Source organism: Ambystoma mexicanum, chromosome 1p, assembly GCF_040938575.1.
Source record: "Ambystoma mexicanum isolate Mex_15411 chromosome 1p, UKY_AmexF1_1, whole genome shotgun sequence".
In the NCBI taxonomy this organism is placed as follows: Eukaryota; Metazoa; Chordata; class Amphibia; order Caudata; family Ambystomatidae; genus Ambystoma; species Ambystoma mexicanum.
The window spans coordinates 780,691,697-780,717,713 of record NC_090921.1 but is presented as its reverse complement, the minus strand read 5'-3'; the positions used below and the strand labels follow the sequence as shown (position 1 = coordinate 780,717,713).

At 47.6% G+C, this 26,017-nt stretch overlaps 1 protein-coding gene across 8 annotated transcripts in view; it reads left to right on the top strand.

The window, feature by feature from the left end:
* CRTC2 (CREB regulated transcription coactivator 2) overlaps nucleotides 1-26,017 on the top strand; it is a 1,479,582-nt gene that overhangs the window by 1,269,165 nt on the left and 184,400 nt on the right. The gene's annotated exons all lie outside the window — the stretch shown is intronic.

Genomic DNA, 26,017 nt, shown 5'->3' with positions numbered 1-26,017 from the left:
TAGGCCGACATCTAGTGGAAGCTGCGGAGTATTACAGTTTGTTTTTCGAAACTCGAAAATGGGCGTCGACACAGGGCGTGCCAGTAATACTATCCCTAGTGTGACCTCCACTGTACCCATGATCCCTCATGCGTCTAGGATCCTCAGATTGTTTTTTTCCGTCATACTGGTCGGAAGCATCCCGCGGAGCTCCCTGGCCTTAGCCATAATTTTGCAAAATATTATATTATTTCCCCGGTTTCTCTATACCCACTTTGAGACACCGAATTTCAAAGCTCGACGTCGGCCCGGAGAAGAGAACAACCGTCGAGAGCTGCACAACGGACTTTGGACCTAGGAAGGCCTCTGGCCTCTGCCCTGCAAGTAGGGAGAGTGGGGGGTGGTACATACTCTACACTCATATATATACACATATACATTTCTTATATTTTCCTACACACACTAGCCCGCTGCCACAAGGTGTGTATGGAGGGTACCCCTTTCCAATTTTGCCCCAAGTGCAACAGCAAGTACCCTTGGGTTGACAGACACGCCACATGTACCCTCTGCTTGCCGAGGGACCACCCTGAGGCGAACTGCAGAGCGTGTAGCCGGTTCAAGGCTAAGACTTTGAAGGACCGTTCGACCAAAACGTTGGGCCCACCACGCCAGGCAACGTGAGGCCATGGAAACGGAGGGCACCTTCAGTGATGGCAGCGACGCCGTGCTTTTGCACGGCGAGGGCAATTTGGCGTCGAGAGACAGCCAAGCGCAAGTCACCGACGTCGAAAGGTTGTCCGGCAGGGCGGCTATGGGGAACACCCCCGGCGACGCAAGCTCTACCCACACCATTTCCACTAAACACTCGAAGTCCAACCGAGACTCGACGCGAGTGTCGAGTTCTCGGAAAGAGGCACACAGAGAACGGTCCACCGAATCAGTGTCCGCTGGGCGTTCTCGATCAAGATCGCCGCATGACACCAGGCAACCATCCACTGTTGCCTAGAGTGCCTCGCTCACTAAAGTAACAGAGGTACGATCGTCGGAAGACGAAGCCGACCTCCATCCCCAGGCCGCACTCCAGGAGTCGGCGTCAGCAGGTCGCACGGCGGCTGCTCCCGTGTCCCGGCACGCTCTCTCTAAAGAAAGTGACACTACCCCCGAATCTAGACGCCAGACGTCGAAAAGCTCTGAGAAGGTTAAAACACCGGGGAAGCACTCTTCCACTCACGGGGAGGGGGGAAAACATTCTCAGCCTCCTTCTGCACCACAGAAACATAAAGACAAGTCCGTCTTCTGTCCAATTATCCAAGACCCCTGCACAAGGCCATAGGTCCAGTCAGGATAGAACAGGGAACGCTTACCAGGAAAGGGTAATCCCCAGCTCTAAGGAATAGTCCAGTGAGGACATAGACAGAGTTATGTCTATAATGTCACCCCTAGCAGACTTCTATGCCAAGAATCCAGAGCACTTCCTTCCTATACCACTGACGGGGCTACTCCCTCAGGGTCTAGGGACCCGCAACCCGCTGGTAAAAAACCCAGAGTTGAGGCGCCAACACAAAGTCGGTCTTCTGACCCTTTCTATGTACAGCCATACTCTCAATATAATGAGGATCCACTACTAAATGAGGATCCAGAATTGGCCACGTTGGACGACCAAACTGGGATGTATTACTATGGGGATGACGAGGACCAAGAGGATGAAGATGACCCAGAAGTCTACAGAGTAGACTCCCCAGTAGGCAAAGCACCTCCGGTTACCTACTCTCCTGTCGACAACCAACCTCTGTTAAATGAGGTTTTGTCTAGAGCAGCAGAACACTTCCGCATAGATACTCAGGGAGCACTGGAGGAGAGGGACTTTGCCGAGGAACTAGTGGGAGAAAAGAGACTTGTTGCCCAGGTCATCCCTATTCTTAAGTCTATACAAAGAAGAATAGACCCTTCCCTTCTCAATCCCAACCTCACCAGGGCAGTAAAGCCCAGAATCGAAAAACTATTCAGGGCAGCACAATCAGACCCGCTGTACATAAGGGGGCAACTGAGACCTGACTCCCTGGTAGTGACTAATACCCAAAAGAGGACGGGAACGCCCCTATCATCGTCTGAAGCTCCCCCTGACAAGGAGAGCAAAAAGATCTATGGGTTAGGAAGAAAGGTAGCCTCCACTTCCACCTACCAGGCAAGGATTGCCAACTCCACCACCCTACTGGCGAGTTACAACTGCCATCAGTGGGAAGAGGTTGCGACACTCATCAACTCTGACCCGGAACCTTTAAAAAGCCAGTTGGCACAGGTTGCGTCGGAGGGAAGAGCCGTGTACGGTTGCATACTTAAGGCAACCTTTGATGCCGCGGATAACGCCGGCAGACTGATAGCAGAGAGCACTGTTATCAAAAGACATGCTTGGTTAAGACCATCTGGGTTTAAACCCGAGACACAAACATCTATAATAGACAAACCGGTGGAGCCTGATCTACTGTTTTAGCAAGGCGGTAGAGGACGCATTAAAAAATGCCAAAGATGAGTACGAGACACTCAAATCCCTGGGCCAGTTAACCAACAAACCCTCTAATCAAAGAGGGAATGGCAATTTTCGTCGCCCACACGGCCAAAATTTGCAAAGAGGCTCCAACTATTCCCAGGGGCGCAGGGTACACCATGGAATAACAACAACCTGCAGTCTACCCAGAGTTATGGCAGGGGTAACAAAAGGAGTCGTGGTAAGGGTAGAGGCAGCCCCAGCAGAGGCGGCGGCATGCCTCCCGCAAAACAGTGACCCTCCGCTCAGGGTCCCTTGTCATGCATCCCCAGTAGGAGGACGCATTACCAACTTCACCCAAACTTGGGAAGGGATCACATCCGACAGATGGGTGCTTTCCACAGTGTCTGCAGGATACTGCATAGAACTGTTAGAGCGTCCCCGAAACCACCCTCCACGACAAAAAGTACATTCCTTAGACCACCAGAAGATCCTCCTCAAGGAGATAGTCAATCTGCTAGCAAAGGACGCGATAGAACTCGTCCCGGGACACCAGGTAAACAAGGGTATTTATTCAACTTACTTCCTTGTGCCAAAAAAGATTTGACAATGCGCCCAGTATTGGACTTGCGCCCTGCAAACAAGTATGTCAAGCCCCAAAAATTTCGCATGACTACTCTCCAAGAGGTAATCCCCCTCCTAAAAAAGGGGGATTACATGGCAACATTGGACATGAAAGATGCCTATTTTCATATTTCCATGTTCCCAGCGCACAGAAGGTTCTTGCGCTTCAAGGTGGACAGTCAGCACTACCAGTTCAAGGTCCCGCCCTTCGGTATAGCCTTGGCGCTAAGGGTATTCACCAAGGTACTGGCGGTGGCGGCGGGACACCTGCGCAGGGAGGCAATCCTAGTGTACCCTTACCTGGACGACTGGCTCATCACGGGGGAGACCCCAGCGATTTGCAGAACAAACATTCAAAGAATGATCAACCTCCTCTTAGAATTGGGCGTCTCAATAAACGAGAAAAAATCAAGCCTGGTGCCAAGCACCTCCAAACAGTTCCTAGGAGCTGTTCTAGACACTCAAGAGGGGTTGGCCTTTCTTTCCATCAGAGGAAAGAATTTGGAACCTACTTCTGCAAATTCCTCTATACCAGTCCGGTCACCAGATAATGGTGTGCAAAGCGATGCGTTTGCTAGGCATGATGGCGTCATGTATTTACCTGGTCCCCCAGGCGCGCCTGCGCATGCGTCCCATGCAAGAATGGTTAACGAAACAGTGGGACGATCTAGTGGTCGTTTCGCCAACACTTGTAAAAAGTCTTCACTGATGGACAAGAGAGAACCTGTCAAAGAGCAAACCCTTTTACGATCCTGAAGTTCAGGCTGTAGTCACAACAGACGCATCCCTGTCAGGGTGGGAAGCACACCTTCTTCACCACACAGCTCAGGGTCTCTGGTCTCACACAGTGGCCAAGAATCATCTCAACCTGCTAGAGCTTCTGGCAGTATTCAGAGCGCTTCAAGTGTTCAAGCCCCACCTAATAAACCGGTCAGTGCAGATCTTAACAGACAGCACAACAGCAATGTTTTACCTAAAGAAACAGGGAGGGACTTGTTCGCCAAATCTGTCCAACCTTGCCCAGAAATTTTGGATATGGGCACTCAGACGGAACATTCACCTGTCATCTCAGCATGTTCCAGGGGATCTCAATTCTCTGGCGGACGCTTTGAGCAGGGATCCCCTCCCAGAAGAACACGAATGGTGTCTACACAGAGAAATCGTAGAAGATCTCTTCTCTCAGTGGGATTTCTCCACTATAGACCTATTCGCCACAGGCGAAAACAGACAGTGCCCTGGATTGACATCCAGGTTCCCCCAACCAGATTCCCTGGGGAACGCCCTGTGGATGAACTGGTCAGGGATGTTTGCGTACGCTTTTCCACGACCCCTCATCAGGAAGGTGGTCAACAAGATGCACAGGGAATCGATGACGCTCGTCCTAGTTGCTCCCATGTGGGCGAGGCAACTGTGGTTCCCACACTTACGCAGACTAGCGGTGTGCGAACCCATCAAACGCCCGTGCTGGTACAACCTACTGTCCCAGCACCAAGGTCAAACAGTGCATCCTCAACCCAACTCAATGAACCTGGCAGCATGGCTCCTGAGGTCATAGAGTTTGGACATCTCAATTTACCTCAAAGATGTATGGACATCCTAAAAGAATCTAGGAAGCCAAACACGAGGCACTGCTACTTTGACAAATGGAAAAGATTTGTTATCTGGTGCCAGAATAAGCAAATCAACCCAGTTGATTGCACTCCTTCCACTATTGTCACCTACATGCTCCACCTGCTGGACGCAGGGTTAGTTTTTAATTCACTGAAGGTACACCTGGCAGCTCTGTCAGCATACACCACCTCCCATAACAAGGTGTCGTGGTGGAAAGTACCAGTGGTTAAAGCCTTCATGGAAGGAGTAAAGAGACTTCACCCTCCAATTTCTAACCCTCCACCAGGATCGGACCTTAATGTGGTGCTTGCGAAACTCATGGGCCCCCCATTCGAGCCCATGCATAAAAGCAGTCTCAAACACCTGACATATAAAACTGCCTTCTTAGTAGCCATTACATCGATAAGAAGGGTCAGTGAAATTCAGGCTCTGTCAGTGCAGGATCCTTTCTTTACTGTTCATAAAGATAAACTGGTTTTACGAACACACCCTAGGTTTTCACCTAAGTTTATTTCTAAATTCCACGTTAACCAGTCCATTGAGCTTCCGGCTTTCTTCCAAGAACCCCAAAGCTCTGCTGAGGTGAAACCACACACCCTAGATGTGCATAGGGCGGTCCTATACTATGTAAACAAAACCAGACCGCTAAGGAAAACAGACCAACTGTTTGTCTGCGTAGCTACAGGCAGAGAGGGAGATCGCGTCTCTAAAGGTGCCATCTCTAAGTGGATTATAAATTGTATCCAGCTGTGTTACTCCCTTTCAGAAAAGACTCTGCCTTTCACGCCAAGAGCCCACTCTACAAGAGGCATTGGGGCCACTCTGGCTTTCATTGCAAATGTACCCCTTGACACCATTTGCAAAGCAGCTACTTGGAGCTCTATTCACACTTTTACTCAGCACTACTGCATTGACACCCATTCCAAGACAGATACACAAGTAGGGCAAGCGGTTCTAAGACATTTATTCGCTCATGACCCTTCTCACATCCCACCTCATTCTTCTAACACTGCTCGCTAATCTATGCACAGCATGTGATCTAAGCAGATTCCACAAGCCTCAGAAGGGATACATTACTCACCGTAATAGTATTTCTGATGCTTGTATCTGCTTAGATTCACATGCGACCCACCCTTACTCCCCTCTGAGAGAAGGCGCATGGATGCTTGTAGTCTTATCTTTCTATCTATCTGCTTGGATAATCTGTACTCGCGCTACTCCTCATGCTACCTCATGTCAGAAAAAATACAATCTGAGGATCCTAGACGCGTGAGGGATCATGGGTACAGTGGACATCCCACTAGGGATAGTATTACTGGCACGCCCTGTGTCGACGCCCATTTTCGAGTTTTGAAAAATAAACTGTAATACTCCGCAGCTTCCACTAGATGTCGGCCTATGCACAGCATGTGAATCTAAGCAGATACAAGCATCAGAAATACGATTACAGTGAGTAATGTAGATTATATATATATATATATATATATCTCTATCTGAGGCTTGTGGAATCTGCTTAGATCACATGCTATGCATAGGCCGACATCTAGTGGAAGCTGCGGAGTATAACAGTTTTCGAAACTCAAAAAGGGACGTCGACAGGGCGTGCCAGTAATACTATCCCTAGTACGACGTCTACTGTACTCCTGGTCCTTCACGCGTCGATGTCCCTCAGATTGTTTTTTTCCGCCATCATCGTCGGATGCTGAAAGCAGAGTTTCTTTGCGGATAATGCTATTTTATTATAAAAAAAAATTAGTTAGTTACTCTTTTCTGTCCTTTATAGCCGTTCTTGGACAAACAACTTCGACAATGGTTTCGAGGACAAACTTCTCGTCCACTGCACAACTTGCTCCGACGATCTTCCACGGCCTCAGAAGGCCGCTTTGGGCCTTGGCCCAAAACAGTAGAGAGAGTGGGGGGTGGTTACATATCTTAGTTACTAAGGAAATGCATATTTCCCTTACTCCCCTTTCTAAGCTGCCCTTCCAATTAGACATGGAAAATATGCCTTTCCTTTTAAATTTTGCCCAAATTGTAACAGAATATTTCCCTGGAAGGACCTGCACTGGGTGTGCAACCTCTGTTTTCCGAGGGATCACGACAAGGGCCGCTGTAAAGCTTGCAAGCTTTTTAAGCCTAAAACCTTAGAGAACCGCAAGACAAAGCGCTTAGTCCACCACGCCATACAGGCCGAGGCCGCCATAGATGTGGAAGGTGCTTCGAGCAACGGCAGCACCGGCGTCTTCAGTGACGAGGAGGGCGAAAGGGAACCCTTGGATTCCCACGTGCAAGCCACCAGACAGGCCGGCGGCACTTTTACGGGGACGACACCCGGCGGCATCAGCACAGACAAATCACCCCGCACCAAAGACACAACCCGGGGCCATAACTCGACAACACTGACTAAATGGCCACACATGGCATCGAGGGGCAGGTCCACCAGTTCCCTGTCCTCTAGGCATTCGCGATCACATTTTCCTCATGACAGGCCCCCGAAGTCGAGACACAAATCTGATTTGAGCGCCATGTTGAAAAATACAGCTGGTAACCAAACGTCGAAAGACGCGGCACCGGCTCCATCATCTGCCGAAAAACAACTGTCCACACACACGTCAGTTGGCTAGATCCCCGCAGACTTCAAAACTGTCTCACCTCGTTAAGAAACACATCCCTGAGACACTGCTGAAAAGCCGGGCTTCGAAATACATACCGTGTCATGAGACACATGTCATTTATTGACAATTCTTTTAGAAAAAAATCCTCAGGCTCTTCACAACTACAGAATACACCACCAGCTAGTGGGGCAGCACTGCACTACCCCCCTCAAAAAGATCACAAACAGAAACCCTTCAAACAGACACCCCTCAACATGACCCAGATCAGTTTCAACTTCTGACCCCAACCAAAGCCTCCAGGACACTGGAGCGTTTTCTTGACTCCGAGGGTCAAGAGGAATTAGAAGTAGAAGATCATTACTATGATGACAAGGATGACATTTGTCTTGCCGTCTCCAGATCATACTGCCTGGTTGATAATCGGCTACAATTCAATGACATGCTCCTTAAGGCAGCTGATCATTTTCAAATCCAGACACAAGAGACACTAGTCGACAAAGACTTTGTCGAGGATATATTAGGTGACAAAAAGGCAGCAACCCCATTTATCCCCATATTGCAATCTGTGCAGAGAAGAAGCCAACCCTCTCTAATGACAACAAACCTAACGCTGGCAGTAAACCCCCGCATTGAGAAAATGTTCTGTCCAGCACCCTCTGACCACCTCTACATTAGGGGACAATTAAAGCCATACTCTGGTGGTTACCACCACAAGGAAACGGGCGGAAACACCTCTTGCATCATCAGAGGCAACCCCGGACAAAGAGAGCAAAAAAATAGACACTTTCATTCGGAAAGTGGCCACCTCGGCGGCATATTAGGCAAGAATTGCAAATAATATCACTCTGCTGACCGCTACAACTGCCACAAGTGGGAGGAAATAGCCATATTAATGGCCTTGGCTCCAGAACCACTAAAATCCCAACTCTCCCTTGCAGTAGCGGAAGGGAAGGCTGTGTTTAACTGCATCTTAAAGATTAATTTAGATGCAGCGGATAATGCTGGTAGAATTATCGCAGAGGGCACACTTATGAAGCGCCACTCATGGCTGTGCGAGTGAGGTTTTAAATTGGAGACACGAGCAACCCTTCTCAATATGCCGATCAAACTTAACGTTCTCTTCGGCAAAGCAATAGAGGATGCTCTAAAAACGGCAAAGGAAGAATATAACACCTTAAAGTCGCTGGGTCAGCTTACAAACGAACCCTCAGGCCAAAGGGGAAGTCATAATTTTCGTTGTTTCAGGGGACAAACATTACAAAGAGGATCTGGTTACAACCAGGGACAGGGTTCATCCTGTTGTATGAATCAAGGCCAATCCTCTCGGGCCTTGCAGAGGGGCCAGAGAAGATCTAGAGGCCGGGGCAGATCCTCCACCTCCAGAGGTGGACCCACACCCCCAAAGCAATGACCATCCGCTTCAGGTCCCCTCCCATGCCACTCCTGTAGGAGGACGTAGTGGGTGCTTTTTACCTTGGCAGGCGGTTATTGCATAGAGCTACTACAAAGACCCTCCTTCCACCCTCCTTAACAAAGAACCACCACGAAGGAGTAACAGCGCATAGTTCTGGAAGAGGTGGAAGCGCTGCTGTTAAAAGACGCTGTTGAAATCGTCCTGGCGAATCAGGTAAACAAGGGTATCTATTCAACGTACTTCCTTGTGCCCAAAAAAGATCTAACAATGTGCCCAGTATTAGATTTGCGCCCTGCAAACACCTGTGTCAAGCCACAAAAATTCTGCATGACAACTCTACAAGAAGTAATTCCACTGCTAAAGCAAGGGGACTACATGGCAACATTGGATAGGAAAGATGCCTATTTTCATATTTCTATGTTCCCAGCGCACAGAAAATTCTTGCGTTTCAAGGAAGCAAAACAGCACTACCAATTCAAGGTGCTACCCTTCAGTATAGCATCCGCTCCAGGGGTATTCACCAAGGTACTGGCGGTGGTGGCAGCGCACCTGCGCAGGGAGACCATCCCAGTGTACCCCTACCTGGAAGACTGGCTGATCACGGGGGAAACACCCCTAATTTGCAAGGGAAAGCATCAAAAACATGCTGCTGCAAATACCTCAGTATCAAGCTGGTCCCCAGATAAGCGTACGCAACGCAATGCGTTTGCTCGGCATGTTGGCATCTTGCATTTACCTGGTCCCACACGCACGTTTGCGCATGCACCCAATGCAGGAGTGGTTGGCAGTGGTCTCAGGCAAGCAGTCAGTGGGACGATCTAGTGGTCATTTCGCCAACACTAGTACAGGCCCTACACTGGTGGACAAAGGAGAATCTGTTGAAGGGAAAACCCTCCCATGACCCCGCAGTACAAGCGGTAGTTACAACAGACACATCGCTCTCCAGGTGGGGAGGCCCCCCATCACCTTCATCTCACAGCACATGTGCTGTGGACTCGCATCACAGCACAAAACCACATAAACCTACTGGAACTTCTGGCAGTATTCAAAGCGCTCCAAGCCTTCGAGATGCATCTGACGAATCAGTTGATACAGATCCTGACAGACAGCCCCCCACTGCAATGTTCTATATCAACAAGCAGCGGGGCACATATTCTCCAAATTTGTCCAGTCTAGCTAAGCTACACAAAGCATATCCCTTTTCATATCAAAATCGCTACAACCCGTTTCTGCCCCTCTCCAGGAGGAACGCCACAGACTTATTCAACTCATTCAATCTGAGTATATTGACCACCTCTTCTCGGGGAATTAAGACCCGAACATTCAGGGTCACTAAACCAAGGTCACCCATTATGTCACATAGTTGTTAACTTGTCTTTGCCCTATTACTTATGTCTAGAAACAGCTTTTGCATTACAAACGTCCAATCTCCCATGTAGACCTGGAAACAAACGGAAACCCAACCACCACCGAGCCCCATAGACCTATACACTACCCATGTGTAAACTGTACAAAGATAAGGACAGTTTCCATGCCTCCAGCCCCCTTGCTCCCCCTCCCAATGCTCAAACAGCACATCTATGAAAAACAACATATTCCCACCTCAAATGACCCCTATGCAACCACATATAGAACATCCCGTTCCCCATTTGTCAGTAGGACCTCTTCTATGGAAATCCCATCTCAGAAATGAAACAGAATTGGCCCTCTCAAAAGTCAAGTCCCAGGTTGCGATTGGTCTGCACTGACCACTCCATCATGTTCCCTTCGTTCTCTGTTTCCACGACCATGTCCTGGCACCTGGTTCCACCTCGTAATGTCTTTTCTACTTGAAGGTTCCTCTGCATCCGGGTTAATACGCGCAAAGTCAGTTAGCTCTGAGACCTCTTCTTCCTTCCTAACGTTATAAGCTTTCCCTTCGTAGTCAAACAGCAGCCTACATGGCTGCGCCCTTCTATATTGAACCCCTTTCTCGCGGAGCCAGGATGTGACCAGGCAAAGACTTTTCCTTTTCTGCAGTGTCGCCTGGGCTAAATCCTGGTGATGCAAAATAGAGGCCTCTCGGAATCTGATCTTCTCCTTATCCCTGGAATGTCTCATCTGTTCCGTAAGCTGGAAAACGTGAACACGTGTGAGAACATCAGGGAGCAGGGAATCCCTTTGGTGCCACCTAGAATAGACCGGAAGGGGGCAGGGGATGTATTCCAAGACAAGGTCCACATCCTCAGTCCCCTCCAAAACGTCGTGGAACAATGCTGTAACATACTCCTCCAATTCTTTGTCCGTAATGTGCTTCGGAACACCTCGTATTCGTATGTTATTCCTCCTCATCCTGTCTCTGCATCTTCCCATCTAGTTAAAGCCGCTTCATCTCCTGTTCAAGCATTTCACTCTCTCAGTGAGATAAGCATATAGGAGTATGTAACAGTATTTATAATTGTATAAAACTGGAATTTTCTAATTTATAAAGTAGACATCCTAAGTCACGGAAGGATCATCCACATTTCTGTTCCTATTTAATGTATATAAGGCCGACTGCAACACATCATTGCATACCATAAAGTCAAATTCTCTATGTATACAGCAGATACCAAGCTCTAGCTAAAGCCTGGTGAAGTGGGCATCGCCTGCCAAAATTGTGGAATACCTCGTATACAGCCAGCAGTGGATGGCAGTAAACCACCTCTGCCAGAATCCCTCAGACTGAAATCCTAACGGTAAACATATCACCTCCCCCCCCTCTTCCTCACATCTGTCTGAACTGGGCCCAATTCCCGAACCCAGCTCCCCAGAGCAATCCTTCCTCTCCTCCAAACTGCCCACAGGATTGCACTTGTCCCACTTTTCGTCATTTCTCAACTCGCCTATTGTAAATTACTGTTTGACCGGCAAAAACCTTGCAGAAATTAGTCAAAAATATAGCTGCCCATCTCACATTTGGCAGTGTCACAAAGAGGGAGGAACATAACAATCTGACGCCAGATTTTCAAGATCTCACATGTTAGGCAGAATCCTGTGCAGTTCTCTTGGGGAACACTGCAAAAAGATTAAGACTACAGGAGTAAGCAGTAAACCCAATTGGTAGCAGTCTGCACCACCCAGATTTACCTGGTAGCTCTGGCTGAGCAGTCAGACTTCTCTCAAGAAGAGTAGGGCAGTATATAGAGTATACACAATAGGGCTAAAAACACAGTAGAACAAACAAACACTGACCAGAGCTTTGTATCAAAAGTATATAATTATTTATTTTAAACCCACTTTAGGAAATACACTAGCACTCTAAATCAAAAGCAAGTTAAAACACAGTCGGGTAAAGTATAAACACCTGTAACGCTCACCTGACTCCCACGGAGGCGCTGGCCTGGTTCGCGCTGCTGTGACCTCTTCTAAGGTGATGCGCAGGGTTCGGAAGACGGACTGGACCGGGCCCCCAAATCTGGCTTGTCTGGCTCGCAGAAGTATCCTTTTGTAGGCGAAAATAGGGGATTAACTGTCTGCGGGGTAATGCAATCGGCCTCCCACTTTCCCCTCTCACCCACCTCGAAACCCTTCTGTGATTCCCCGTAGCGTCTCACCTTAGGGTCTGGAAGGACGAGCTCTCCATCCTGCTTCTGATGCAGGGGCGCGTTGGTATCCAGTTACTTCACTGGATTTTCGGATTGGTGAGAACCAAACTTGCTTGGCTTCCAGGTAAGTTTTTTGATAAGAGGTTCCCCTTGTGTCCATGCATTAATGTACTAATGCTAGTGTCTTTTTCCCCATAGGGGCCGGGGTACGGAATGCCGGGGAACAGGCACCGACCCGAGATGAGAGGTGAAATCCTTGTAGAAATCATGTAAGTCTTTAATGAGCGTTTTTTGGTAATGTCTTTTCATTCGCTCATTAACGCTGATGTCTCTTTTTCCCCTTGGGGGCCGGGGTCCGGGAATGCCAGGATGCGGCGCGTACCCGAAATGAAGAGGGAATGAATCAACAGGTAAGTCTTAACATGGAGATTTAGCTTTCCTTATTCCCTTCTCTCTCTCACCTTTTGTTCTTGTCTTTTTCTCCCTAGGCGCTGGGGCGTGACAGCGAATCCGGATGATCGCTGCTGAACATGGAGGCGCCCTGTAAAGGTGAGTGGAATGCGGTGCTGCAGCGATCGACGCGATGAGCTTTTAAATAAAAGTCTTCCTTTTCAGGATTGTCGGCGAGATGTCTCCGGGATGCGGATTTAGCAGGTAAGGGCTTTTCCTTCTTCTGTTCTCTTCTTCTCTTCCTTTGCAGGTGATCCAGGATGCTGGCAGGCGTGGCAGAAGTCAGGATGCAGGAGCAGACACGGTGAGCGTCCAGCTGCTAGATGCAGAACAACGCGAAGCACGTGTGGCTGTTCGGGTGGGGTTTAAATAGCCTTGGAAGGTATGTATCCTTCCTCCAATCAGGTATGTATCCTTCCCCGACCACGCCTGGATGGTAAATTAGTCCCACAGGTAAAGTAGTTCCTTTCAGGCCTCAAGGAGGCCGGGATTCTGCAGCATGGTCTGCATCAGGTAAGTGCACCCAAGCACTCCCATAATGAGCCTGGCGCCTATGGCGCCAGGACTGATGTCTTTTATGAGCCTGGCACCATAGGCCCCTATATGGGGTTGCTGGGTCCTTCCTTGGGGACTGGATGTCCGCTTTCGGGGACGCAGGGCTTGAACCGGCTCCCCGGTAGTGGGCATCATGACAGCACCTCCCTTGATAACTATTGGACAAGTCAGAGTTAAAACACCACTATTTGTTAAAACAGATGTCAGCGCGTAACCTAGATGGCACTCCAATAGTTAAGTTAAAGGGAGGGGAAAAAGGCAGGGCATAAAAATAAAACAGTTCCCAACACTTTTAGAAGTTCAAAGCAAGGGAGTAAAGGCAGTATACACTGTAGAGCCAAAGTTCATAGGCCAGGCCCACTTTAAATGGAGCAAAGCGAAATGTGCCCAAGATCACAGAGTTTAAAATGCACTAAAAGTCTTTGCAGAATGTGCAAAAGAGGTTGGGGTGATTCAAGAAGTAAAGTTAGAAGGTCTGGGGCCAACCCAGTTGGAAAACCAATGATTTAAGGGTCACCTTAGGCAAACCGAAGAAAGGGGAGCCAGGCAGAACACAGTACCTTAAAGAGAGAGGAAGCTCCAGCGGTGGCAGTTGTTCCTGACAGTGGTTGAAGTTCGTTGTTTCGACCAGGGGAAGAGAGGATCTCGTTGAGGAGGAAACTTGGAGTCGTTGCACTGCCCAGGGATGAAACCAGCCGCGGAGTTCGTCGGTTAAAAGGTGCGTTCCTTTTATTCGCGGTCAAAGTGGTGAAGCCTGACTATCCGTCCGCCGGGGTGCTTGGAACGGGCGATTCAACCAAGAGACGTCTTTGGAAGGCGTAAGGGGCGAACTGGTTGATCCCACCAGCTCAAAGGAAGAAGACTCGTCCAGCAGAAGATCTTCTCTTGTCGTTGGGAAAGTGGTGAGTTTGTTGCAGCAGGGCTCCACCGGTGGTGTTGTCGTTGTAGATGGCTCAGCTTCTTCCCTCTTCGGATTCTTAAGTCCTGTGGCGACTTCTGAAGTTCCAGTCCCAAAGGCCCTGCTTTTATGCAGAAAAACCCCAATTCAACAGCCTAGCTGTCACTCACACATGCTAAATCGTGAGCCAGGCGGCTCACCACCGGGCCAATCAGAATAGAGTGCGACTTGAGTTGCTAAGGCAACGCAGTCCAGGGTGCCAATTCCCCTCCCCACACATCCTGTGGAACCCAGACAGAGTGGCACCATTTGGAGGGCTTCTGTGGAGAAGCCCGCCAAAAAGTTGAACATAGGACTCGACCTTGGTTAGAGTTACAGAGACGAACACAAACGCCATTTTAGAAAAGAGTTCTGGCAAAAAGACCCAACCGTTGATTTAATATTAAATAAATAAAACGGCGGTATCTTTAACATTGCACAAAAAAGTGGTGCGTTTAAAATCAATATTTTGCGTGGTAACCACTGCCACCAGCCAGAAACTCCACAAGGGTGGACTGGACAGTGCCTCCTTGGAAACAGACCCAGGGGCAATCGAATTAACCCCTTCCAGTACTTCCACAATATGATGGTTTGTACTGGTTCTGTTCACAATTTTGGACTAGTAAAGTCAATGGTGACTTTACATGCCCGGGGAGACAGTAGTCAGTCCCAGGGTATGGAGTCTATGTTTGGGGGTCACTATGACACCCCTTTGTTACTGCACTAAGGGTGCTGTGTAACACACACAAAAAATAGATGATACCCTATGGAGTAAAAGACCCCATAGCCCATAAGCACACAAAGAGTCAAAGACATACCTCAAATCATGCCTAACAGTGGGAGGAAAAGAGTCTCACTCATAGCAGGAGAAAAAAAAATCCAGCAAAGCTGCTGAGGGACTCGCTAGGTTTGGGAAATTAGCTTTATAAGATAATTCTCCCTAACATCACACAGTAGTTCTTTATTCCTACAAGGGGGTGGATGTTTGTTTCTGTGACAATACAAGCCCCAGAGTGCAGGAAACACTGGGAAGCCCCATGCTCTAATCCAGTCTTACATCAACACTGAAGGGCTTGTGCATCTCTTTCCAATGGTTAGGTCTCCGCAACCTGTAATCAGTTACTTCTGATCAAACTTTCAGGCCTGTTGCTTCAGCAGACATCAAGCTATTTAGTGGAGGGTGGCATTTTAGTGGCCATAATTTCAGATTGGCACATCAGCAAGATTCAGAACCTGTTGGCCTCAAAGCCATTTACTGTATTTCATGAGGGGAAAGTGGTGCTTCGCACTCACACTAGGTTTCTTCTCAAAGTGGCAAACATTTTCCCTAATCCTCAGTCAGAGGCTGAGAGAGTGCAGCACTGTAGGTGTACAAAGTGTCTTAAGTTTCATCTGGACAGTACTGTGCACGAGTTCACCCACAAATTGTTTCTGAACAAAATGTATCTGTGCCAGTCCCATCCCAGTTAGATTGAAAAACAAATGACTGGGCTCTGGATTTGGAGTACAGTAATCGCTACGTGAGTAACATTTACTTTTTGATTGTAGAGCTCTACATTTTCAAGGCTTCCCCATATTGGACCTACTTTCCCCACCCTTTAAAAATGAAACTTGACTGCCGATCTGTAAAATGCTTAACACTTGCTTGTTACAGACCATCCTTAAAATACTGCCATCTCTGTAACTGTTCCCACTCACTCTATAGATACTGCCTATATTGTTCCTATTTTTACCTCCTTATTTTGCCGTGCTACTAGCCTCCCAAACTCCTTGCACTTGATGGTGGGGTTCTCTGCATTAAAACCCCCCAAAATAAAATACATTTGAATGGATTGTGTCCTCCCACGTATTCCTCATCTTATGATAATCATATCCCAGCTTCAGCTGCTTCAGAATTGTCATCCGCTGTATAAAGGGCTCGAGCAGCGCCGTTACCTCAGTTTCCGTTTTTCCGACGCAACTGCTTCGTGTCACGAACGGCGTATCTAAAATATCTTCGACGATGTCTTCGTCTTCAACTCCCTCCACACCCAAGGCAGGGTTCAGAAAAATGTCTGAAGTGTGGCAGGAAGATGACTTACCGACCCCCATCGGAATTGCCTCTGGTGCCTCAGCCCAGACCATCGGGTTGATGAGTGCGGGTCCTGTCAGGCCATGTCAAATAAGGCTCTTAGGGAACGCAGAGGTAAGCTGGTGGTGGGGGAGGACAAGTATAAGTCTTCGAAAAGACAAAAGGATTCGGACAAATCAGTTAGAAAATCTCGTCACGAATCGACAAGGTCAAGATCGGAAAGTCGCTCGAGGAAGTCTTCCTCGTCTTCGACTAAAAAGTCAAGTAAGCGACGTCATAAGTCCTCTTCCTCCTCGTCCTCTTCAGAGAGGAGAGTAACTTACCCTTCAAAACACGATTCCCCAAGAAAATGGGAAGCCTTCAGGGCTTCGATGTTGAAAATATTCGAGAAAGCAGCCCAGACCCCCTCGAAGTTGCTGCGTGGTGATCATGCCTCTACTCACTCTGAAATTGACAGAAGAAAATCAAGATCCAAACACACAAGGGTTGAAAGAGATGAGAGTATCTTCATTGGAAAGTTCCCCGACACCTGACTCTTAATCTAAGCCTCCGGTGCACAAATCGGGGCAAAAGGAATCAGAGTCGAAGGCAAAACCTGACTCGGCATTGTTGACGGCCATAGCGTCGAAACCGATTACAAAGATGGCGTTGACACCTGTAGCTTCGATAGTATCGAAGCCTTATTCGACAGCATTGAAACCTCCCTCGACACCGTCAAAGCCAGCGTCTAACCTATTGACGCCTTTGACGCCTTTATCAAGACCTTCTCTAATACCGAGGCCCAAGTTGACGCCATTTTCTATGCCTAGACAAGTTCCATCTTCTTTGCCTGAAAAGGCTTTTCACCCTCAATCTAGACAGGAATTCTTTACATCCATGTCTTCTATATATGAGGAACATTCCTCTGAAGAAGACGTCACTCCAGCTAGAGTTAGATTTGGGGCCAGAGAGGTACCTGAAGAACTGGTGGACCCACAATCAAGAATAACAGACTTATATGATTGTCTACAAAATTCCAGTGGCTTGGACACTTCTCCTGAATTGGATTTTGAGAGGCCAGACCCTACAGATCATGCTGATCCCAGTTATAGAAATCTTATGAGAAGAGTAATCGATTTTATGGGATGGAAAGCAGGTTCCCCGGATTTTGACCAGGATGACATGACTGATATCCTAAGTGAGAGTCCCTTAAAAGATCCTGTTTTACCATTCTATAAAGCTTTACAAAAAGGGTAAGGTTAAATTGGAATAATCCCGATTCGATTCCAGCAGTGAATAAAAAACTGGTACCAAAATATAGACCAGCCTTATCAGACCCAGAGTATTTATCCAAGCATCCCTCTCCCGAAAGCCCTGTAGTTCAAGCTGCAACGTCCACTAGGCAATCAGCTTATCCATCAATACCACCAGATAGGGACGATTAAAAAAGTTGATGCTTGGTCCCGGAAAGCCTTTACTTCGGGCAGCATGGCCCTGAAACCAACTGTCACTTGCCCATTAGCAAGATTTACTTTTACCCTGTCGGACTGTATGTCATCAGCGGCTGAACGCATCCCAGAAGCTGAGGAACAGGATGGTTTCCTGGCTATAGTGAAGGATGATAAAGAGGCTATGGAGGAATGCCTTCAGTCAGGATTGGACACTGCGGATAGTATAAGCAGGTCCATGGCTTCAAGCACGGTTTCGGGCATATTTGCATGGCTAAGAAAATCTGGATTTGCACCTGATATGCAGTCTAGACTACTTAATATGCCCTTTGACGGCTTGAGGTAGTTTGACAGCAAGGCAGATGAGAGTCTGGAGAAGCTGCAGACCTCGAAAGTGGCAGCAAAATCACTCGGCGCCGCTATAAGACAACCTCATCAACACTCTTACGCAGGCTCATCTTCCTGGAAGAGTCACCCTTTTTGCTTTTATTCCTCGTTTGGAAAAGGGAGAGGGCAGGCCAGTCACAGAGGCCAACAGAGAAAACCTTTTCGTGGTGGAAAAGGGAGAGGTGCTAGATCAGCCACTGCTGCAGCCGCTGCAAAGCCACTTTGAGGTCTTAACCCACAAAAGCCCGGTGGGAGGCAGAATCACTAAGTATCTGGACGAATGGTGGGCATTACGTAATCTGCTTGGGCACTAGAGATAGTGACCCATGGTTACTGTCTTCCTTTTCATCAAAGACCTCAAGATCATCCACCGGGAGCCAACTCTGTAAAAATTCCAGACCCGCTCCTTGTGCAGGATATTTTAACCCTGCTAGAGAAAGGTGCAATAGAACATGTACCTGTAGTGGCGAGGAACAAGGGTTGGTACTCCTCCCCCCTATTTTCTTATCCCCAAAAAGGACGGAGGATTGAGACCCATCTTGGACTTGAGAAGCTTGAACAAGTTCCTCAGGAAGGACAAGTTCAAGATGGTGACCCTTTCTCAGATCCTTCAGGCTCTTCAAATTCAGGACTGGCTGGTTTCATTGGACCTTCAGGATGCTTACTTTCATGTGCCAATTCATCTCCAGCACAGGAAGTACCTGAGGTTCGCAATTGGTGGTTCTCATTATCAGTTTCAAGTTCTACCATTTGGGCTAACCTCCGTTCCGAGGGTTTTCACCAAACTGATGGCGGTGGTGGCAGCGAATATCAGGAGAAGGGGGATTCCCGTCTACCCTTATCTGGACGATTGGCTAATAAGGGCAAGTTCATCCGAACAAGCCCAGGAACATCTGGCCTTTACCTGCCATTTCTTAAACAGTCTGGGCTTCTCCCTCAATTACAAGCAGTCACAAATGATTCCAAGTTTAAACTCCAATTCATCGTAGCGATCCTGGATACTTCCTCAGGGAAAGCCTCGCCTCCCGAGGAGAGAGCTCACCACATTCTGCAGATGGTAATGACATTTCAAAATGCCCTACATCTACCGGCATTCGACTTCCTAAGGTTGCTAGGCCTCATAGCATCCTGCATTTTTCTGGTGCCAGAGGCCAGATTGAGAATGAGATCTCTTCAGTGGGCCCTCAGGACTCAATGGTCCCAGTTTTCGGTGGAGATGTCAGATCTTCTACAAGTCCCAACCAAAGTGGCTCAAGATCTTCTATGGTGGGCTTGCAAGGAGAATATCCTCAAGGGGGAACCGTTTTGGCAACCATGGCCGGAGATAATGGTAGTGACGGACGCCTCACTCGCGGGTTGGGGAGCCCACACCAACGATCTGACAATCAGCAGTTGTTGGTCTCCATCGGAGTCCAAACTACACATCAACCTTTTGGAGCTGAGAGCAATCAGACTAGCGCTGAAGGAAAGAATGTCCTGATAATGACGGACAACACAGTGGCCATGTACTACCTCCACAAAAGACAAGGCGTAGGATCACTTCCACTGTGCCGAGAGGCAATGCAGCTCTGGTTCTGGGCAATGCAAGAAGGAATCTCTATCGGCAGTTCACCTGGCCGGAGAACTAAACTCGGCGGCAGACGCTCTGAGCAGGCAGAGCACAGTCTCCCACGAATGGGAGCTAACTCAGGAAGTCCTTCAAGAGATCTTCGCCCTTTGGGGGGAACCCCTCAAGTAGATCTGTTCGCGACCGGGACAAACCAGAAGTGCGAACTGTATTGCTCAAGGGAATTTCCCCGAGAGGAGCTCTAGGGGACGCGTTCGTAGTGGACTGGGTATTTCCACTCCTTTACGCATTTCCTCCAGTCCCTGTGATTCCTCATGTAATCAGGAGGTTGAGAAAGTTCAGGAAAACCATGATCCTAATTGCCCCGGATTGGGCCAGGAGGACCTGGTACCCGGACCTTCTGGACATGTCCATCTGCCCTCCGGTGGTCAGTCATAATTTCGAAAAAATAATGTCGAATGACAAAAATGTAGAAAAAGAAAATGTCAAAAAAAATGTCGAATTCTGTTTTTTTAAATTATACATTTATTTTGGGGGACGGGAGTAAAAAAAAATGGGTAAAACAAAAAAAAAATTAAAAAAGGGGGTTGGGGGGGAACCCCCCCATTTAAAAAAAAAACGTATTGAAAAAAAAATTGAAATTTTTTTCGACATTTTTTTTTCAAAAAAATTACTTTCGACACTGTTTTCGAAATTATCACTATAAACCCTGCCCTCCAATACGTCTTCCACAAAGAGATGATCTTCTCTCGCAAGAGGAAGGTCGGGTTCCTCATCCAGAGGTCAAGACACTCAGCCTTCATGCGTGGTTTCTGAGAGGCCAAGATATAAGGATTGGGACCTCCCGGATGACGTAATGGAGATTTTGCTTTCGGCCAGAAGGCCAGCAACAAAATCCCTGTACCGGTGTCGTTGGAACAAGTTCAGTAACTGGTGCAGGGATAAGAATGTGGATCAATTTCTTTGTAATACTCCAACAGTACTTTATTTTCTCTTACACTTAGCCAATTTGGGGCTCCAAGCTGGAACATTAAAAGGTTACTTGGCCGCGCTATCTATCTTTAAGCGCTCCTCGGAAGAGGTGTCCTATTTTAAAATGCCTTTAGTCATTCAAATCTTGAAAGGGTGACAAATGTATACCCTCCAACACCTTTTCAGGTGCCCATCTGGGATTTAAATCTAGTCTTAAAATTTCTCATGTGTGCTCCTTTCGAGCCTTTACATTCTTGTCCATTAAGACTGCTCACTCTCAAAACAATTCTGTTAGTGGCTATAACATCAGCCCGCAGGGCGAGTTGCAGCCACTGTCTTGTAAGCCTCCTCACACTATTTTCCATAGGGACAAGGTCATTTTAAAAGTCAAGCCGTCATTCTTGCCTAAAATAGTGTCTGATTTTCATCTGTCACAGAAGATTGTTCTTCCTTCCTTTTATCCTCCACCTCACGCTAGTAAGGAAGAGGAAAGGTTACACAGACTGGACCCAAAAAGGGCTCTCAGTGTCTATATTTCCAGATTGACAAATCTCCGACAATGTGACCAACTATTCGTTGGATATACTGGGCACAAATTGGGCCTTGCAGTAACTAAACAAACTCTATCCAGATGGATAATTTTAGCCATCTCAGAGTGCTATAAATTGGCTGGAAAAGAGCCTCCGGATGAATTAAGGGCTCATTCAACCAGAGGCATGGCAACTTCCACGGCCCTTCAGAGGGGTGTCCCTGTGTAGGATATTTGTGCTGCGGCCACCTGGTCATCAATGCACACCTTGGTAAAGCACTACTGCTTGGACTCTACATCTTAACAAGGAGGACTTTTTGCAAAAGCTGTCCTTCATTCTGTCCATAATTAAAATTTCTAGTACTCCCACCTCCAAAATTACCACTGCTATGGGAGTCTATCATAACATGAGGAATACGTGGGAGGACACACTCCATTCGAAGAACAAGTTGCTTACCAATTGTAACGTTCTCTCGATTGGATGTTCCTCCCACAAATCCCTCATCGACCCTCCCATCCTACCCCTCCATACAGTTTACGCCAGTTGCACTCTAACTTCCTTAAGAGCCTAAAGACTTAAAGCCTGATCAACTGATGCGACCATGAACACCGTAAAAACAGAACTGAGGTAACGGGCACTGCTCGAGCCCTTTATACAGCGGATGACGTCGACGCCCGATGGCAGCCCTCGAGGGACATCGACTCCGCTGTCTCGAAAACAGCGGCCCCTGGTGAATTTTTTTTCCGAAGCAGCTGAAGCTGGATTATCATAACATGAGGAATACGTGGGAGGAACTTCCAATCGAAAGAACGTTACAGTTGGTAAGTAACTTGTTCTTCTACATAAACAAATCTGGTCCTGTTTTATGTAGAACCGCTTTCACAAACACTTCAGGCCCTCACTGTGATCCATGGTGCCCTTTCCCCAAGAAAGCAGCTTTCAGAGGATGCTTTAATCTGCTTGGTGGGATCTTATATTCTGTATGGATACAGTGTTCATAAAAGCATCCATACACATGATATTCGGGCAAAAGTAGCATCAGTGGATTTGTCATTTGTATAGACACAAAGGCTTTGATTGTTTTTATTTTATTTATTGGGTATTTATAATGCGGCTATACTCGGTGCGTTTCAAGGTGCAATAAGACAAGAGGGGGTCAGGGACAGGGAAGACCAAAACAAACAAAAAACGTCCTACTAGGCCTTGTGACGTTCGGATCGTGCAAGTGCAGTAACAAGAAGTGCGGGAGAGGTGAGGGGGAGGGGAGTGCTGGTCTGGTTGGAGGGGCCCATGGGGTAAGAGTGTGCCTGGGCAGGCCAGGTGGACAGAGCCAGGTGAATGCAGATAGTGCAGGGGAAGACAGTCCTGTTAAGTGCAAGGAACGGGACTGGAAGGGCTACAAGGGGTGCAGGGCCAGGCAGGCAAGTGCAGTGGGAGGGAGCCCGAGAAAGGGAAAGTGCAGGTTTTGGGGGTGGGGGAACAGGGGAGATCACTGAAGGGGTAGACTGGTCTTGGAGGGCCTGGTGCCCTGTAAGAATCGGAAGGAAACAAGCTGCGAGTCCAGCGGCAGAGGGGGACATTAGCAGGGGAGAAGCTTCCGGAACTTAATGTTATCCGGCTCAAGTCCAAGAGTGGCAAGGAGGCCATTTCAGAGGGAGGCACCTGCGGAAGAGAGAGATCTACCTCACACTCTGCTTGGAAAAGCGTCTGATCTGCAGAGAGTTGGAGCTAGAAGACCAAAGGGCTCTAGCAGGGAGGTTTTTAGGGAGAGAGAGTTGGATGAAGTGGGGTCCCAGGCCCCAGAAAGTCTTGTGGATGATGCAGAGGGTCTTAAAATTGATCCTCGCAGAAACCAGGAGCCAGTGGACAGATGTTTGTGCTGGAGAGATGCGGTCCGTGGTCTTGAGGCCAAGGATATGTCTTGCTTTCCTGTTCTGGATTATTTGAAGGGAGTGAAGGGAGGAGTTAAGCAGAATGAGGAAGAGACTGTTGCAGTAGTACAGCCTGGAAAGGACCAGACCTCTTGAGACATTGGGCTTCATCACGAGTTGGGCGGTAGCCCTTAAATGTGGCGGTAACGCTATTACCGCCGCATTTAAGGGTCTGACCAAACATGGGTGTGGCGTGTTTGCACCCAGCCCAGAGCTGGGGGTAAATGCGCCAGAGCGCCGCGCTATTAGCCCTGAAAATTCCCCATTGGGGTAATAACGCTGGGATACCGCCCAACTCGTGATGAGGCCCATTGAGTTTCTGGGGTGATGATAAGGAAAGGGAGAATACCTGTGAGGAGGTGCAGCAGAAAGTGGGTTTTCTTGGCAAGGTCCGTGGTGTGAGGAGAGAAGAAGAGAGAGGAGTCAAAGATGACACCAAGGTTTTTTGCCTCACAGGAGTGTGAGGAGAGGGCGCCCATGGAGGGCGGCCAGAGTGTAGGAGGGAGCTGGGGTCTCAATGAGAAGTATCTCAGTCTTACTGGCATTAAGGCAGAGATTGTTAGCAGTGCACCATGCCATAATAGCAGACAGACAGTCTGGAATGGGAGAAGAGGCATAGGAGGAAAGCTTGAAGGAGAGCTGGGTGTTATCCGCATAACACTGGAAGTTAGGAGAGAAGGCGGAGATCAAATGGGCTAGAGGGGCAAGGTAGATGTTGAAAAGGTGAGAGGATAGAGCCCTGAGGGACACCACAGGTGGAGAGTGAGATGGAGGAGAGGAAAGGACCCAGTTGAATCTGGGAACGTTGTTCCTTGAACACCAGATTCTTGTTGGGTGCATTTTTGACAAACTTTTCAAATGCCCCTCCAAATATCAATTCTGGATGCTGCTTAATTAGGGGCGTCTAGAACAAGGGGGCAGTACCATACCAGTGGTCCATACCTCCCCCTTCTTTCCTAATCCCACAGACAACTCATCCACCATCGTTCTATTCTCCCTTTGGTTACGGAATCACAGAGAAAGTTGTAGTAAGTTTTCCAAGCCTTTGCATGCACTAGAATGGCTTGCCTCGGTGGAAGTTGAGTTTCATCTGCACATAGTCCACCATTTATTTTTAAATGTATGCTAAATATCCTCCCAACTGTGGGCCCCTTGGTAGAGATATCACAACAGTCCTTAGGAGGGGGACATGGAGTACCAGTATGAGCCACTTCAGTGAGTTGCTTGTACTTGGTCACTGGTCTGCTTCTGTTGGTGGCAAATGCCACTTGTCTCACCCACATTGATGATGTGTCCTCCCTGTCTTTCCTTCCGCTTGATTTGCAGTCTAGTTTTTGGTCCAGGGCCAGGGTCTCCTATGATCGGTCCCCGAGAGCCCAGATGTTCTCAGAATAACCTGCGACTGTGTAAAATAACCCCCATTTAGAGTCAATGTATTCAAATGTATTTTGTGTGGATATCCTGAAAACATGACGTGGATTGAACTCTTGAGGACCAGACCTGGATTGGTTTATAGACTACTATGAGTAGATTTCCTGTCCTCCTGTGGTGGTAGGTTTTTGTGCTCCTTTTGGTTCATACATTCATTTTTATTGGAAATGTCTGAAGGCAGTCACCATCTGTCAATTCTTTAGGCTCTGCCATTCGTATGGAGGTGGTAGTTCTAGCCCTGTCCAGCTTTTCTTTTTTTTAAAGCATGGCTACATGTGCATTATCTAAATTTTTAAGTCTGATGTTGTGATTGCAGTGCTCCCACACCCTAGCAATGCATGTGGTGATGACCTAACAATGGGGGTTCTGTCTCCATTAGCTATCGTTTACATGCTGCTGTCAATCTCGGGACCATTTAGAATTGAAGAATCTCATGACACTATAGAGACTATGGAGCAGCGAGCAAAGCATATATGCATGAAAGATTGCCCTCCGGAAAGTAAGGCACTAAATGAAATACCGAAGTATTTACAATCCTTTCCATGTCCAAGGAGAAGACAAATTTTCCTAAAGTTAAGGCTGAACTTATTGCACACGATGGAGATTAAAAATATGAGAAGGCGAAAAGGTGAGATTATAAACTCCACTTGTCGATTTTGTATTCCTGAGACGGAGACGCTAAAACATCTTGTAATCTCATGCCCAAATTTGAGAGACTAGAGAAGTAAACTTTTGGGAGATGAAATGAGGAAATTTTTGACTTATAGTGCTGATGAATGGTGGAAAAAATGCACGCAGGAGAAAACGGGAAACTAACCTTTGCAATTACTTTTTTCTTGGAAGAATTGGACTCCTTGTTGAGTGAGATGGAGAAGTGGAAGTGAGGTGGAAGTTAGAGTTTGGAAAAATGTGTGTTTTCTTTTTATAAAGTTTGTAACAAACTGTAATAAAATAAATTTTTAACAAAATGAATCTCATCTCTTTCTTCTGGGCGGCATCAGTATTTGAAACTGTATTCGCAGGTCTGGGATTATCTGTTTTACATTGTTTTATAAACTTACCTGTTAGATTTCCTCCTCTCAGTATAGAGAGGAGGATCTAACCTGCATATCCTCCACAGTAAACTAAAACTGGTGTAAATAATTTTTCGACCCTGAAAGGAGGCGATGTGGACATGTGTCCTGCAGTATACACAAGGATCTCTTCAACTGGTGCAATACCTCACTGTGCTCTCTGGTTGGATGATTAATGAATCCATGCCATTCCCCTTACTCTTGGGGAATCTGTAGCCTCAAGTAGATGAGTGGGTAGGACAGTAACAATTTGAGTTTCCAATTATTTGGTAGCGTGTTTGCTCTCTCTATGGCTTTTAGGAGTTTTATTGGCAAGCAACAGATGTGGCGATATGACGCAAAGTGGGAAAAGGTTTGTGCAAAATACATGTGTTTGGAAGTAGGTCATCTTT